This window comes from Apis cerana, linkage group LG1 (assembly GCF_029169275.1).
Source record: "Apis cerana isolate GH-2021 linkage group LG1, AcerK_1.0, whole genome shotgun sequence".
Classification (NCBI taxonomy): domain Eukaryota; kingdom Metazoa; phylum Arthropoda; class Insecta; order Hymenoptera; family Apidae; genus Apis; species Apis cerana.
Window position 1 is genome coordinate 7,200,633 of NC_083852.1, and position 14,239 is coordinate 7,214,871.

Here is a 14,239-nt window from a genome sequence, read left to right on the forward strand (position 1 = left end):
CCTCGCCTCCTCCCTCCGCTCTCGAAAACGCGATCTCCGAGCAGAAAGGTCCGAGCAGAGATCGCGGGCATCGATCGTCCCTCGTATCAACCGCGGGATTCGTGCTCGACGCCAGAAGAGCCTGGCGTATCCGAACGATTGATCGGAAAGTTGAACTGTCGCGATAACCGATTTTCCGGCCCCCTCAGGGGACGCACTTACGTTCCAAGTCGTTACGAATGTCGGATTGACGCGTGGATCGATAACGTCGATGCGAAACGTGTATTTATCGATGCTTTGCGCCACGATGACGGGGCGGGGATCGCGTCCAACGATTTTCGATCGCGGATGTAACGTCGTGTTAATTGCCCTCCCGATCAATCGTCGATAAACGCGTCAATAATCGATGACATTATCGCACGGACGGAGAAACGAACGGCACCTGTATATTTATATACCCGAGCTGGATATATGTGCTCGCAAAAATCTCGTCTACTCCCCCCCCAAGGGATCGGTGTTTAATATTTCTATCTAATGTTCGTACGACGCGGAGGGACGATTGATTGGCCGTAAAATTTACGACTGTATGATAAGAGAAGAGCGCTTGTACGAGGCGATCGTTGAGTTATTTTTTTTTTATCCGCGCCTTCTCGTTTCAGTTCAATGAAACGAAAGCTTTATTTGTTTTCGCTTCTCTTCGGGAGGAGCGAAAGGTGGAAAGATTAAAGTTAACCCTTTAAAAGGATACTTTTAATCCAACGTCGAATAAATCTCGTCGATCTTTCCAATCGATGAAAACGCGTTCGAATCGCCGGTATTCCCAAAGATTTCGCTCTGTAGTGAATCGTTGAATGCTCGATTGCGAGAGAGGGGTGATAAAAAGAAAGGGAGGGGAAAGAAAAATAGTTCGAAACTCGGACCGATTAACCTTGGGAGCGGTCGAGGGTTAATTTCGATGATTAATAGGAAGAGAGGTTAAATCATTACGCGGCTGGCACAGAGGCTAGTAACGAAAGAGAGAGAGAGAGAGAGGAGGGGAAGTGGAAGGGCCGGACACAATACGAAGGAGGAAGAGGCAAAGGAGGATAAGGGCCATGGAGGTTCCTCTCGATGAGGGATCCTGTGCCGTGGGGCACAAAGAGAAAGAGGAAGACGGGGGAGAGGGGTGTATGGCATTGAATGCTGCACCGGCCTTCCTCTACCGGCCCCGCAGTCGAGCAGCTCCCTTTAGTTTATTTTTCCATGCGTAATGAACTCCTCCTCCTCTTCCTCCTCCCGACCATTCGTCGTTGCATCGATAGGGCCGGCCACCCTGCCACTCGCTACTCGCCACAGACTAAACCCTGTTTCGGAATTCTATGCTTATTCCATGTCCGTCCGTTTCCCTCCATTTCTCCTTTTGATGCCTGTACGGCCAACAGGCTCGCGGATATTTTTGTCCCAAGTTCCGCTCAACTTTGTTGCCCGCGAAGCATAACGGAGGGGGAGGAGAGGGTCGGGCATCCGGGCGGCATAAGCGGTCTCTCGATGGGTTTGGGAAAGTGGCTACTAGGCAAGTTTGATTTAACGTAGTTGTCCATGTTAATGGTTTATCGGCGGTTCCAGTTTCCCCGAGCAGTGTGTATTAAAGACGATCGATTAATCTTTGAAATCCGGCAAGGGATAAAATTTGAAAAGACTCGTAACGAATAGGATGATATCATATTGGCGGGATGTATTTTTAAACAGATATTTTTCTTATCCAAACGGATATCTATCATCGAGCGTTTTATCTTGGAATCGTTTTATCTTTTAAAAGTAGTACGGATACAGTTTCTCTCCTTTTCCTTTTCTCTTTAAGACAATGAACTTCTCCTCGCCAAATTTGTCAACACTCTCGAAAAATAAAAAAAAAGGAAGAAAAACGGAGGATTCTTCGAACACGCTCGCTCGAATCTTTTTATCCCTCATCTCATCGTTTTGCGTTATCGGGGCGATACCCGAGTTTGCGAATTAAGTGGCGCGAATATAAATAATGCTTTCTTTTTTTCGCGGTGGGTAAATTCGCGGCACGGGCTAAAGAAGGAAGGAAGCGAATCCCCGGGAGAATTCTCCGTTGCGAATCCGAAGCCCTCCGCTTTATCGCGTATAACGAACGTCACTGAATTAAACCCTGTTGCAGTGGTAAGCGATGGCGCCGTCGGCTATTGCGTAATCTGCAATTTTATGCACGCCTGTCCTAAACGCGGGGAGAGAAGGAAGTGGAGAGATTTCGTGGTCCGTGTAATTGCTCGCGCGCGAAAATAGCGCGATAATAAATACGGATACGTTAAGGATGGGGGAGGGTGTGCAATAACCGACAGAATGGGTGTGTATGCGTGCGTGTATAAGCGCGGATCTTTCTAATAAAATTAATATCGTTCCCAGAACGTGACGTGAACCGACGTGACGTTGCCTCGTACGTTACGGGTACGAGATCATTAACGTAAGGAGAGATGATGCAATTACCGTGAAATTAGTCTTTACGAATTTTTGGTAAACGTTGGATCGTCGGCGAATCGTATGTATGGCTGCATATATATAAAAAAAAATAAATATATATCAGTCGCTTTTTCACAACATAACCAACTTAATAATTACAAAATTATTCCCTTATATCCAGTCTTTGTTAATTTAAATTCTCTCGCGAAGAGTAGATTTTTCGAAATTCGAAATTCGCACGAATCGATAAGCAATTTTAAATTATCCGATCGCTGGCTTATCGCAAGATAGGCAGGAGGTTGTTTCAGATTGGCCGGAACAGTCGATGTTGTTGTCCTGCCGGCCACCACCGTGCACGTGTATGTAAGTGCACGAACAGTTGTATTCAGAGAGGCAAAGGATGCGTCGTGTAGGTAAAACACGGAGAGAGGGTGAGGGGGAAGGAGAGCAACAAGATACCGGTCGTCCGTATAATCTATAGATCCGACCGTGCGTGTTCTGCCCACGTGAATCCCATGGGTGGTAACCCTCGAGGGCCTGATTTACAGGTGTAATAACGATTCGCAACAACGATCCAGCGAAAGAATTTCGCGAATCGATCGATCGAGCGAGTTTTCGCGCTTCCACTTTGGGCACCGATATTTGCCGATAGGGAAATAGATCCGGTTAAATTTGATTTCGAAATTTGTAGAAAACATCTATTTTGCGCCAACCTTTATCCTGATATCCGTCAAATAATTCGTTCTTTAAAATTAGACGTAAAATTAGGTATTTTTCCGTCGAGTTAAAAACAAAATGAAAACAAATATATTTTATATATTCGATAGAAATATCCTTGTTGAAAATAAAAATAAAAATACGAAAGATCCGTTGCAACGCAACATCTTCTTCGACCATACAATCGGTAATTAAAAAGAAGGAGGAACTGGTTGAACGATATATACCGAACTGGCATTGCGAACTCGCTCACGGTTGGAATCTCGTAACATTGGATTGACAGATGCAAATCCCTTCGCGCGTTCGCGACAGCTATTACGTGATTTCACGATGTACGATCGCATTACTATGCAAGATCGAAGATGCGTCTAATCGATAATCACCGGTCACGTTCACCTGATGAAAGCACTGGAGCGCGATCGGTTGAAACGTACGTGACCAATTCACGCAGAGACGTGTGCCGATATATAACGCTCTCGCCCCTCTCTCGTGGAACAAGACAAGTTTACCGGATCCGTTCTGTTTGTCCTCTTTAAAAGAAAAAAAAAAGAAAGAAAGAAAGAAAGAAAGAAATCCGTTCCCGCGTGTAATCGTGATCCGATAACTTCCGAATTAGCCGCCACTTTGCGAGAATCTCACTAGGGTCGAAAATGATTCATAATTTCGATGCAAGCGACGAACCTCTTAGCGATCTACTTTGCCCAAGTTTTCATCGGAGATACTCTGGAGCGCTGGTATCACGCTTCGATTAATCTTTCTCTCTCTCTTTCTCTTTCTCCCCTCCGCCGTCAATGTATCCGCTCAAACAGGAAGAAGTTTGAAAATCGGGTTAACTTTTAGTTTACCGTGGCATTAATTATCGGTCTCGGTTTTATTTGCTTCGAGTCAGGATTATGGGCGAGGTGAAAATTTGATACGTAAAATAAGAAAAGTGGGGGGAATAATTTTTTTTTCTTTCTTTTTTTCAAGGATACTTTATGATTTTATATATATATGCACGCGCGTATGTATTTGCAATTAAACGTTTGAACGATCCGTTTTCCTTGATTTTCGCTCGTTTGATCCGGTTTCTCTTAAAAAGAAAAAAAGGAAACGCGAGCCATCTCAAGTATCCTCATTACCTTTACCGTTTTCAACTGAAAAGTCAAAGGTAATAACTTTGAATCGCGGAACAAGTTGTTACTTCGACCCAGATTCCCGAATTTTCGATTAGATACCTGTGACAGAAGAGTCGGTGTTATTTTTGACATTTTCTTCGTTCCACTTTTTCAAATATCAAACTTTTATATTTTTACTCGTTGTTTTCCTCGTTTTCATGATTTTTAAATACTTTTTAAATACTCTTTCGCGGTCAAGATTATTTTTATCCGAAATTGAATCAGCGTTTGCAATGGGATCATCCGGTTGTTCCAGACGCGCTGTGTCACGATTACTGTTTTTACAATCCAGAATATAAGATATACGTGGCAATAATCAGGTGTTCGAACGCAAATCGAGAACGAAAGTAACGCGTGTTGGAGACGATGGAATCTCCGAATGTGATCTGCATCGTGCAGAGCAAGGCAGGTGCGCGTACACCGCTTGAGAAATCGCGACGAAATCTCCTCTCGTCTTTTCGTGTCCCTTTTTCTCGGCCAATTTTACGTGCCGAAATTCGAAAGAAATTATTCGTTTCAATTTGCAACGTTTGCTAATTATCGTTTTAAAGATCGTTTCATATGAAAGTAACCGAATTTGGAATCTATTCGGAATAGCGTTAAAGAAAAAGATTCTTCGTGAATTACAACATCCATGATACGCGATACAAAGCAGAATATTCGTAAACTCTGATCATTAGAGTTAGTTGCTCTATATTTTACTGAACATATATAAAAATATCGCCGCAAACTCGATTCCAGAAATCATTTCCATTAATTATTCAATTTATCGTTGCGTTTATTCATTATCTCTGTGCATTGTCTTGTGTAGAAGACCATCGACGGCGAATTTCCCAACTTTCTCGCGAAACCGTGACGCGTGAATCACGTTAAAATTGCCTGCTAGGCAATCCATTTCGCGAATTGTTGCGTAACGAATTGCTGGTCGAGAGGAACGCCCCTGGGTTATCGCTCGAAATTGAAGGATTTATTATATAATTAAAGTTATAACTTCCATCTCTCTCTCTCTCTCTCTCTCTCTCTCTCTCTCTCTCTCTCTCTCTCTCTCTCTCATTCGATATATATAATCTCAACGGCGAGCGGAATCGAATTTCGAAAACGAAGTGAGCTGCGTCATCAGCACCTGGACCTTGATAATCGCTAATTAAAAAATTAGCAACGAGACTCGTTCGTTGGAAGAGGAAGACAATCGTGTCGAGAATTTTTTCATAAGTGGGCCGCGACGCGCATTTTTTTCCGTTTTTTGTTTTTTTATTTATCTTTTTTTCCCCATCCCCTCCCCCTCTCTCCTCTTTTCATTGCCCAGATGCAGTTGTTGGCCGCGCGAGTGTTCTGGCAGGTGACATCTGCGAGGTTATCGTGTTATTTTTACTGGCGTTGTCGCGCGTGCACACGCGGTGTCCCTGCAAATACACGGCCACGGAGAAACGCTTATTCTTTGGATATGTATATATATATGTGTGTGTGTACGGGGGGAGGGTGAAGAAAAAAGGATCCAAAACGTGGCCATGTTGATCTATCTCTCGAAATCGCTATATGGAATATTTATCAAGTATATATATATTCATTCTCTTATATTTTCACGAATAAGATTGTGTATCTTGGAATATAATCAAGCTTCGTGCCCCGTAACCCTTTGAGGACGAATAGTATAGCGGTTAAATTAAGTGAAATTACCATGTAGAAATCTCGTTTGGTATGGAAAAATATCCTTCCATCCGTCGAGAATCAGAGTTTCAATGGTTTAAATTTTCAGAAAATTATAGATAAGATTTTTGAAAGTTTTCAAGAACGATAATTATTAAAATTAAAAATTTACTCCTTAAAACTCGCCCCCCTCCCTTCTTATTCCTTTCTTTTATTTCAACGAATCTTGTAATCTCGATTCGATCCAATTTCGAAGCAATTGTCGCCGTGACAGAGGGTGGAAGAACCACGTATATTTCCTCCCACCGTCTTCTCACCGAGATGTGTCGTCAAGATCGCGCGATCTTCGGGCTTTATTTATGTTCAGAAAGATAATTCTTTAAATTTAGCGAGGAGATAAAGCACGGTTCGCGCCACTATACCATGGATAAAATGTTCCGGCTCTCGGTGTGCCTCGAATTCGCCACTCTTCTAAAATTCATACGATGCCCCATTGTTTTGTATCTTCGCGCGAAAACCCCCTTATGAATTTTTAAACCGGCCAGACCGTGACGCTCGTCGTCCACGCAAAATTTGTATCTGTTTATCCGTTGAAAAATAGTAGCTGCGTGCTGCAGTTTCCACAACTTCCTCTCCCCCCTCCAAGACGAATGGCAAACTCGAAAACGAATAATTTTAACACCATCAAAATACTCTCTGCATATAGATATCGATGGTACGAACGAATCTCTATTTTATTTAATCTATATTACAGTTAATGGCTATAGGAAACTGTTTTGTATATATAAACAATTATACGATAGTCTAACGTGCGTTTAATCAACAAATTTTTTTCGTATCGCGCCAAAACCTTTGCCTGTTTCACAATGGGACAATCGGTAACGAAAAGAATCGCGCGAAAGAAACGGAGAGAGAGAAAGAAAAAGAGAGATGAGTAAATTGGCGGGCGATGATCGGTTTTGGCGCGCGTCATCCGGCAGAAGTGGCCGCGATAAATGGACTATTTGGGGAAAAAATATTCCGGTGCTCGAAACTTTGCGTTCGCCGAATGTCCAAAGGGCCGGACTTCCAGGCCTGGCATATGGGACGCGGCAAAGGGTGCACGAGAATCGCCGCCACTTGAACGAGAATCCAGCGTGAAACCGGTTCGTATTCGCCGCGGGATCGTGCGGGCCAACTCTTTCGCCATTGTTCCCTCGGAAAACGGCGGCCCCACGAGATCGGCTTTCGGATATCTTTCATCTTTGGGCCCCCGACCGTTTGGTAACACGCGTTCGAATACAAGGCTGGTTAAACGTTATTTTGTGAAACATGGTTTCGTGTTTTGACAGGAGAATAGGTTTCGGGACGCGATAGTGTTACGGATCTTTACATATTTTAAACGTGAAAATGGAGGGGAGTGCTTTTGAAAATGTATGAAAAGAGAAGAGGAGAATAAAGTAGATTAATATTCGTAAGTTTGGACGGTTAGATTAAATTTGAGACTCGTGATCGAGATGTGCGTATATATTAACGAGACTAGAATGTAAAATTAAACTGTTCGATGGATTTAATGTTTACGTACAATATTTATAGTAGAAGAATTAGTCGAATCGAACAAAGGTTTTTTCCAATGATGTAAGATGAAGTTTCGTCTGGTTATTTTATGATTCTCTCTCTAATTTCTTCTCCAGCCAATAATTGGAGCATAATGAATCTCAAGGTGCAACGGTGTGAGAACCTGGGCGGCGTGAATAGAGAAATAAATTGTTACATATGTACATACGGTCCTTTTGTCAACCGATAGGCATTGTCTTCTTTTCACCGAGACCGAATCAAATTCCGAAAAGGTTTTCATTAAACGAAAAACGTGGCTCGTTTCGCATTGGCCGTGGCATTGTATGCAGGCGTTGCACCGGCGAGTTATCGGCGGGTGAACTGCATTCAAAGCGTTCCCTGCAATGGAAAGATGGGGGCGAAAATACGAAGGGAGAAAAGTAGCAGGGTCTTTGATGCCGATGCATTATTTATCACCGTTGTATGACAAGCATTTTCATGTTAATAGCGGCCCTCGGGGTCATTACCTCCATATATAACATCGTAACCATGCAGGATTCGTGCCCCAGAAAACGTAGCAGTATATAGAGGGCATACGGTGAGAGTGAAACCCGTCGCTGGCAGATTGTTACGTTGATGCAATGATTAGCTTCGATTCACTTGGACGTTACGAAATTATCCCGAAAAAAGAAAAAACGATCCATCTGTAATTGGAGGAATGGAATTTTTTTTTTTTTTTTGGAAACAAAACAAAAGAAGGAAACAAATTGATGTCTACGGAAAATCGATATTGTCGAGCACAATTGAAGGAGAAATGAAACTTGAGCGTGAATTTATTTCCACGAACGCATAAAAATTTGCAATTCAGTTAATCGTAGTGAGAGGATGTACAATCCCCGTCATCGTGATAAATACATTTTTCTGATGGTTTAAGTTCTTTTATTTTAAAAAGTCACGAATAATTCATATTTTCGCGACTTTGAGCAGCGTGAGATTTTTCTATCCGCAATACCGTATCACGATGTTTCGCGCGTATATTAAAAATATTCCGTGGAAATATCGTCGAGAAAGGTTAAAATTATCGCAGACGATGCATCGTGCCAACTTGTACATCTCCCCCGTTTGCAATTTTCACCTACGATATTCACCGCCTGGAAATCCAGTAATTTGGCGAATCGGTCGGGGAGAGCTCCTTTTTAATTTTCCATATTAGCCGCGAACCTTTAGTCCTTCGCGTATTCTCGTATTTTTTTTTCTCTTTATATATATATGCACACAACCGTATCGCGCCACGTGTGTATGCAGTTTTCATTTGCGTAAAAGGTATCTACATATCACCCGAATCGCGGGGGCAAAAGCGAGAAATATCAACACCGATGAAACCTCGATCCGAAAACGCACCTGTTTCCTTTAAAATCAGGATTTCCAATCCGAAACGAAGGGGGAACGAAATTACATCGACACCTATGCTGTGCAGCCTTACATAATTCCATCGACGTTACGCGTGTTTTCTTTTTTTAACGTCATCGATGAAACCTCGATTAATTTTTAAGGTGAAAGGTATTACGTTAGTATGCCGTTGCGTAAGATATTATTTTACAATGCGATCCAGGATCATTAGCGCGCGGCGAAATGTATAGAAATTTAAAGGTTTACGTAATTTAAATTTTGTTTAAGAAAATACTCGTATGAAAGAGAAAAAGTATTACATGGATCATTTTTTATCACGAATTATGTTACAAAATTTAAAGAATTTTCGAATTTTCTTTTGTATTCAATCAAAATATATTCGAAAAAAGGTTTTAAGGAAAATCGTAGCATGATACCGACGTGGCACTTCGAAAGAAAAATCGGAAGCAGTTAAATGTAAAAGATCTTTTGTTTGTTATGGTATAAAGTTTAAGTCCCTATCCCTGATAAAATTTCCATCGTTTCGCACGAGGAGAGTTGAGTTTAAAAATCGTTGGAAAGCGAAACAATGACTTCAGATTTACCGAGCTTTTCCACCCACGGCTCTTTCCTTGGACGGGGAATAAATTACTTCTAAGACGTTTTCCATCTGCGGTTCGATCGTCAATATATCAGCGACTTATCCGCGAATTCGTAAGATGGCGAAGGAAAAAGGGTGAAGTTCGTGGAACGATCCGACGATTTTCTGCCCTGGTGAATGGGGCATCGGAAGGAAACTGTCCGCGCGAGAGGAACGCCGATTTAAAGTGCCGTTTCGAGTTTTAAACTGCCATTGATACGGAACGTGTGGCGAATAGTTAGGGGAGAGGTGTGCCGTTGGTAAATGAAATCTTTAACTAACTTTATCCAGCTCGTAGAAATCTGTTTCTCTTTCATTTATTCGCTAACATATAACATGGAAAGTTTGGAATGAGGCATAATGAATTAACTTAATAAATTGAACGATGAGTCTGAAATGATCAAAATTCTCAAAATCAGATTAATTAATTTTACTTTTGACAAGGTAATACATACGATGATGTAAACTATTGATATATAAGTATCTGTCTCGAATCAACAAAATTAAATTTAAGTCTATCTGCATAAGATATTAATTTCGCGCTATGTTTAGCGTAAATAAAAGATTTTAATTTTTCGCGGGGTTCTCGTTTCGAGGTCTTTAATGGCTTTATATATATATATAATGCAAAGTTAATCGATGAAGAAGGAACTGATTGCGCTTTTCGACCGTCAACGAGACCCTTTACAAGGCTATCCTGCACCTCGAATGTGCGGTTCGGTCGTCACATGCATATGGATCGTTGGTGCTTTCATCGTGTACACAAGTCAGGAATAAATATGTATGAGACCGTGTGCATCGAGATTATTCGTTACTACCTCGTTTCCTTCTATACACGGATAGTCGCGATTTTCTTTTCGTACATGGCCATCGTTAAATTCTATGCAAATTTCCATGCCGATCGCGGTTGATTATTAATACCTCCGCGGTTGATGCGGAGGATTTCCTTGTTCCCGTTTTACTTTGTTCCAACGCTGTTGTAATATCGATATCGGTTTCTAATATAATTTTGACGTAAAATCGTTACACACGCACACACACATATATATATAATCGATTATTTTATTCATTCGCCTTCCCAATTTCGTTTACGATTTCACGCAATAAATCGTGCAATAAGTGGATCGATAAAGGATAAATTAATTATGACGTTTCGTTATCGACCATTCAATTTACTTGCGACACGAGATCTAAATTCGAAATAATAAACCTTATGCTAATTAAGATATCGACAAAAATCCGATAATGTGCGTTTACCGTAGAAATGCAAATACGAAATGCATTTACCCCCGAAATGAATATATGAAGCGTTTACAGATGCATTATATGCATTCAGTACACTCGATACTTCAAATTAAATATATGCGTATATATGTAGCACATAAATATGCTTTAATTAAAAACGAATAAACGAAGGATCGAATGTTTTCGAATTAGGCAACACGTATAGAATTGAAGTAGAAAACGTTATTATATAACTTCAATAACAATTCCACGATCATAAAATATTCCACAACTGGAATAATACACATCTGTGTGCGGATCCACCTAATTCGAGATCCGAATTCAAAGCATTCGATCTTGCATTACATCCGTCCTTGATCGAGATATCGAGAAAATTCGAATTTCACATTTAGTTTCTAACCATCACAAATACCGGAGGAAGGGGAGATGGAATTCAAGTTCGAAGGGACTCGTAAAAGACCGAAGCCGATAATTAACACGTTGCGTAAATACGAGAGCGCGAGAAATCAACAGAACCCATCCCTCCCCGCTCCCCCTTTCTTTTCGCCATTGAAAAACCTCGCCTTTCGACGCGTGTGTACGTGTGTGCGTGCTCCTCGGCATCGTTAATTAAAAATTAATAACAAAGATAAATCGTGGACGATTTGAAAGAACCGGCGTCGATTTTGTAACGTTGAATCGAATGGGATACGAATGACGAGCGTCTTTTCTTCTTTTTTCCTTTTTTATATCAACGGGGTAAACACGTCTGTTCAACGTTTGAGCTCCTCCTCCGATCCTCGAGGGAGAGCCTTCGTACTACGTCCTTTGTAGCTATTAAAATCTCGTCGGGATATCGATTCGTTTTTCGACCGTGCTCCCCGTTTCCTTTTCTTTCATCCCTATCTGACCAACCCATCGGGAGTTGGCTCGTGATTAAATAGAAATGACTAATACAATAGTCCGTCTCTCCGTGCGGATGATTGCTCGATTAATCTCGACGGAGTCCAAGGAAGATCGCGTCATAATTTTCGTGAGCAATGATCATTAAGAACATGTGAGAATAAATTGTAAAACGAACATATATTGGAGAAACACGATGTTATACGTAGAGAGAGTGGAGGAGAGAGATGTAAAAAATTGGAACAAGCGATTATCCACGGTATACTTACCAGATTACGCAGCCGGGACTCGGAAAGTAGGAGGAAGTTGGGGGGAAGGGAGTGTGTATAAGTAGACAGCAAGCGGTGGCGAGATAGTCTTTCAATCCAATCGGGTCTTATTTCACGCGGCACAGACTCATATTTCACCGGTCGGATGTAAAGCCAATTGAATCCCTTTATAAAATTACCTACGAGGCGTCTCGAGTCGGAGAAAAGGTGGCGTAAACGAATTTTGAATGCGATAATCCCCCGTGATTCATTCGCCTCCTCGTCTGCTCTGTGGACTAACAGTGGCGAGCCTCCAATCTGCGAGGTTGGCTTTGGCTTCGACCGATCGATTTCAAGCCTCAAAGAGAGGAGCGTATCACTGTCCGAGGATTTTAATCCCCCTCTGTAAATTCTAACGAATCGACGTCGCCTCCGCTCGTTGGATTTCACTATAATTTTGTATTCGAGAGAGGAGGATATTCCGTTCGTATAATTTTATATATTAAAATATCACAGGATAGGAAATTGTTGTAATGGCGGACGAAGGATAGAACGATACGTATTTTCGAAAAGAAGATGGATATTAAACGAATTGGATGAACTAAAAATCCTAAAGAGGATAATATTTATTAGAAACCTTGTCTCTCGACTGCTTTTTAAACGTTCTCGTTTAAATTTTTATTTATTTACACAGAACGTTTTCGAAACAGATGTTTCGTTCGAATTCTATTATTTTTCACATTTCGCGCTCTTACAGTATGTGAATTCAATTAACGTGATGCGAATTTAATAGTGAGGGAGCAGAAACTAAAGTGTTCGTCGAAAACGTGATCGCTTGGTTACTTCGAGGCTCTTTTTTTCTTTTTTTCTTTTTTCTTTTCCCGCTCTCGGGGAATTATAGAGCGAACGAACAAATTCCCTGTCATAATTTATGGCCCTATCCGGCCACGACTTGTCGGATAATCCTCCGTGCCGGTCGCTTGTCGGCGCTACCCCTTGTTTTCTACTCGCCATCGCTACACAGGGGTGGCGCACACGCGCTCGCCAACCACGAAATTCCCGCTTTCCAATAGCAGATATTGTTATTAAAAAATGATCGATGAATCTTTGGCGTGGCCATTAAAAAAAAAATATATATATATATCGTCGCGATTCTTGATCTTTGTCGATTCTTGACACTTGACGCGCAAAATTATTATTTTCATAACGTTGTTATTCCGATTACGCGGAAGATTGTTAAATTAAGATTTATTTATCGATTTATTTATGAAACGTTGAATGTTTCAATCCCTTTTTCAAAGATATTTCTTTGAATGCTTTTACTTTTATCGCAGATTTACATTTTTATTGCAAGCATCATCGTTACTTTCTTTCCCTTTCGTTCACTTCCCCTTTACCTTTATTCCAGCTTCTTTATTGTCCCCTCTCCCTCCTCTTCAGAAACCGCACGCAGAAACGAATGAATTTATTTGCATTTCAGATAGCAATTTGTGAATCATTTACACAGGCATCCCCCCGTTTCCGCGTAGAACATTACGCGCAGTTCGTCAATTACCTTCCATCTTGCTTAATGCGCGGCTTACTAGTCTCGTTGTTCCAATTTTCGAGAGAGATTTCGAGGGACAGTTATCGAGTACATCAAGATTCCTTTTTCTTTTCTTTTTCATCCACAACGATATAAGCCTCGTGCATTTTGCAAACGTGCAATCTAGTTTACGAGGAATTACGAATACTTTTACGAATCCTTAAGAATTGTCCGCTTATTTTTATCCTAATTGCTAACAAAAAAAAAGAAGAAATAAAAGAAATTTTGCTTCGATAGCGAACGAAACGAGGGGCGAAAAGAATCTCCGCAAGCGAATTATCCTAAAACCGATATCGACACCGATAAGTAAAACCGCCGCCAGGAGGTTGAACGCGTAAATGATGGTAATTAGCTGTAGGCGGGAAAATCGTGGAAAAGTCTCATAGGATAAGATAGCTGAGCACGAGGAGGAGGGGGAGGGGATCTCGCGTGGGTATATCGGCTCTCGATCCCGTGGCGACACTCCGCTAAATCTGATAAACTCGCCTAATTTGAATATCCCGGCGCATTATCAAAATGCGATATCGGTGGCAGCCAAGTGGCTAGGTGTGCGTATCGGAACACGCTTTTAATGCATATAGATTAGATCAATTTATAATAAGCCGGTTTCGGTGTTGGAGCCTATCCCCTCCCTCCGCTCCATCCGCGAGGCCATCCACCACCACTTTGGGGGCGCAATATCGTCGTTCGGCCGGCTCACTTTCGGCCAAATTTGTATTTATATTTTCCGTTTATTGCTATAATGCCGGCCGGC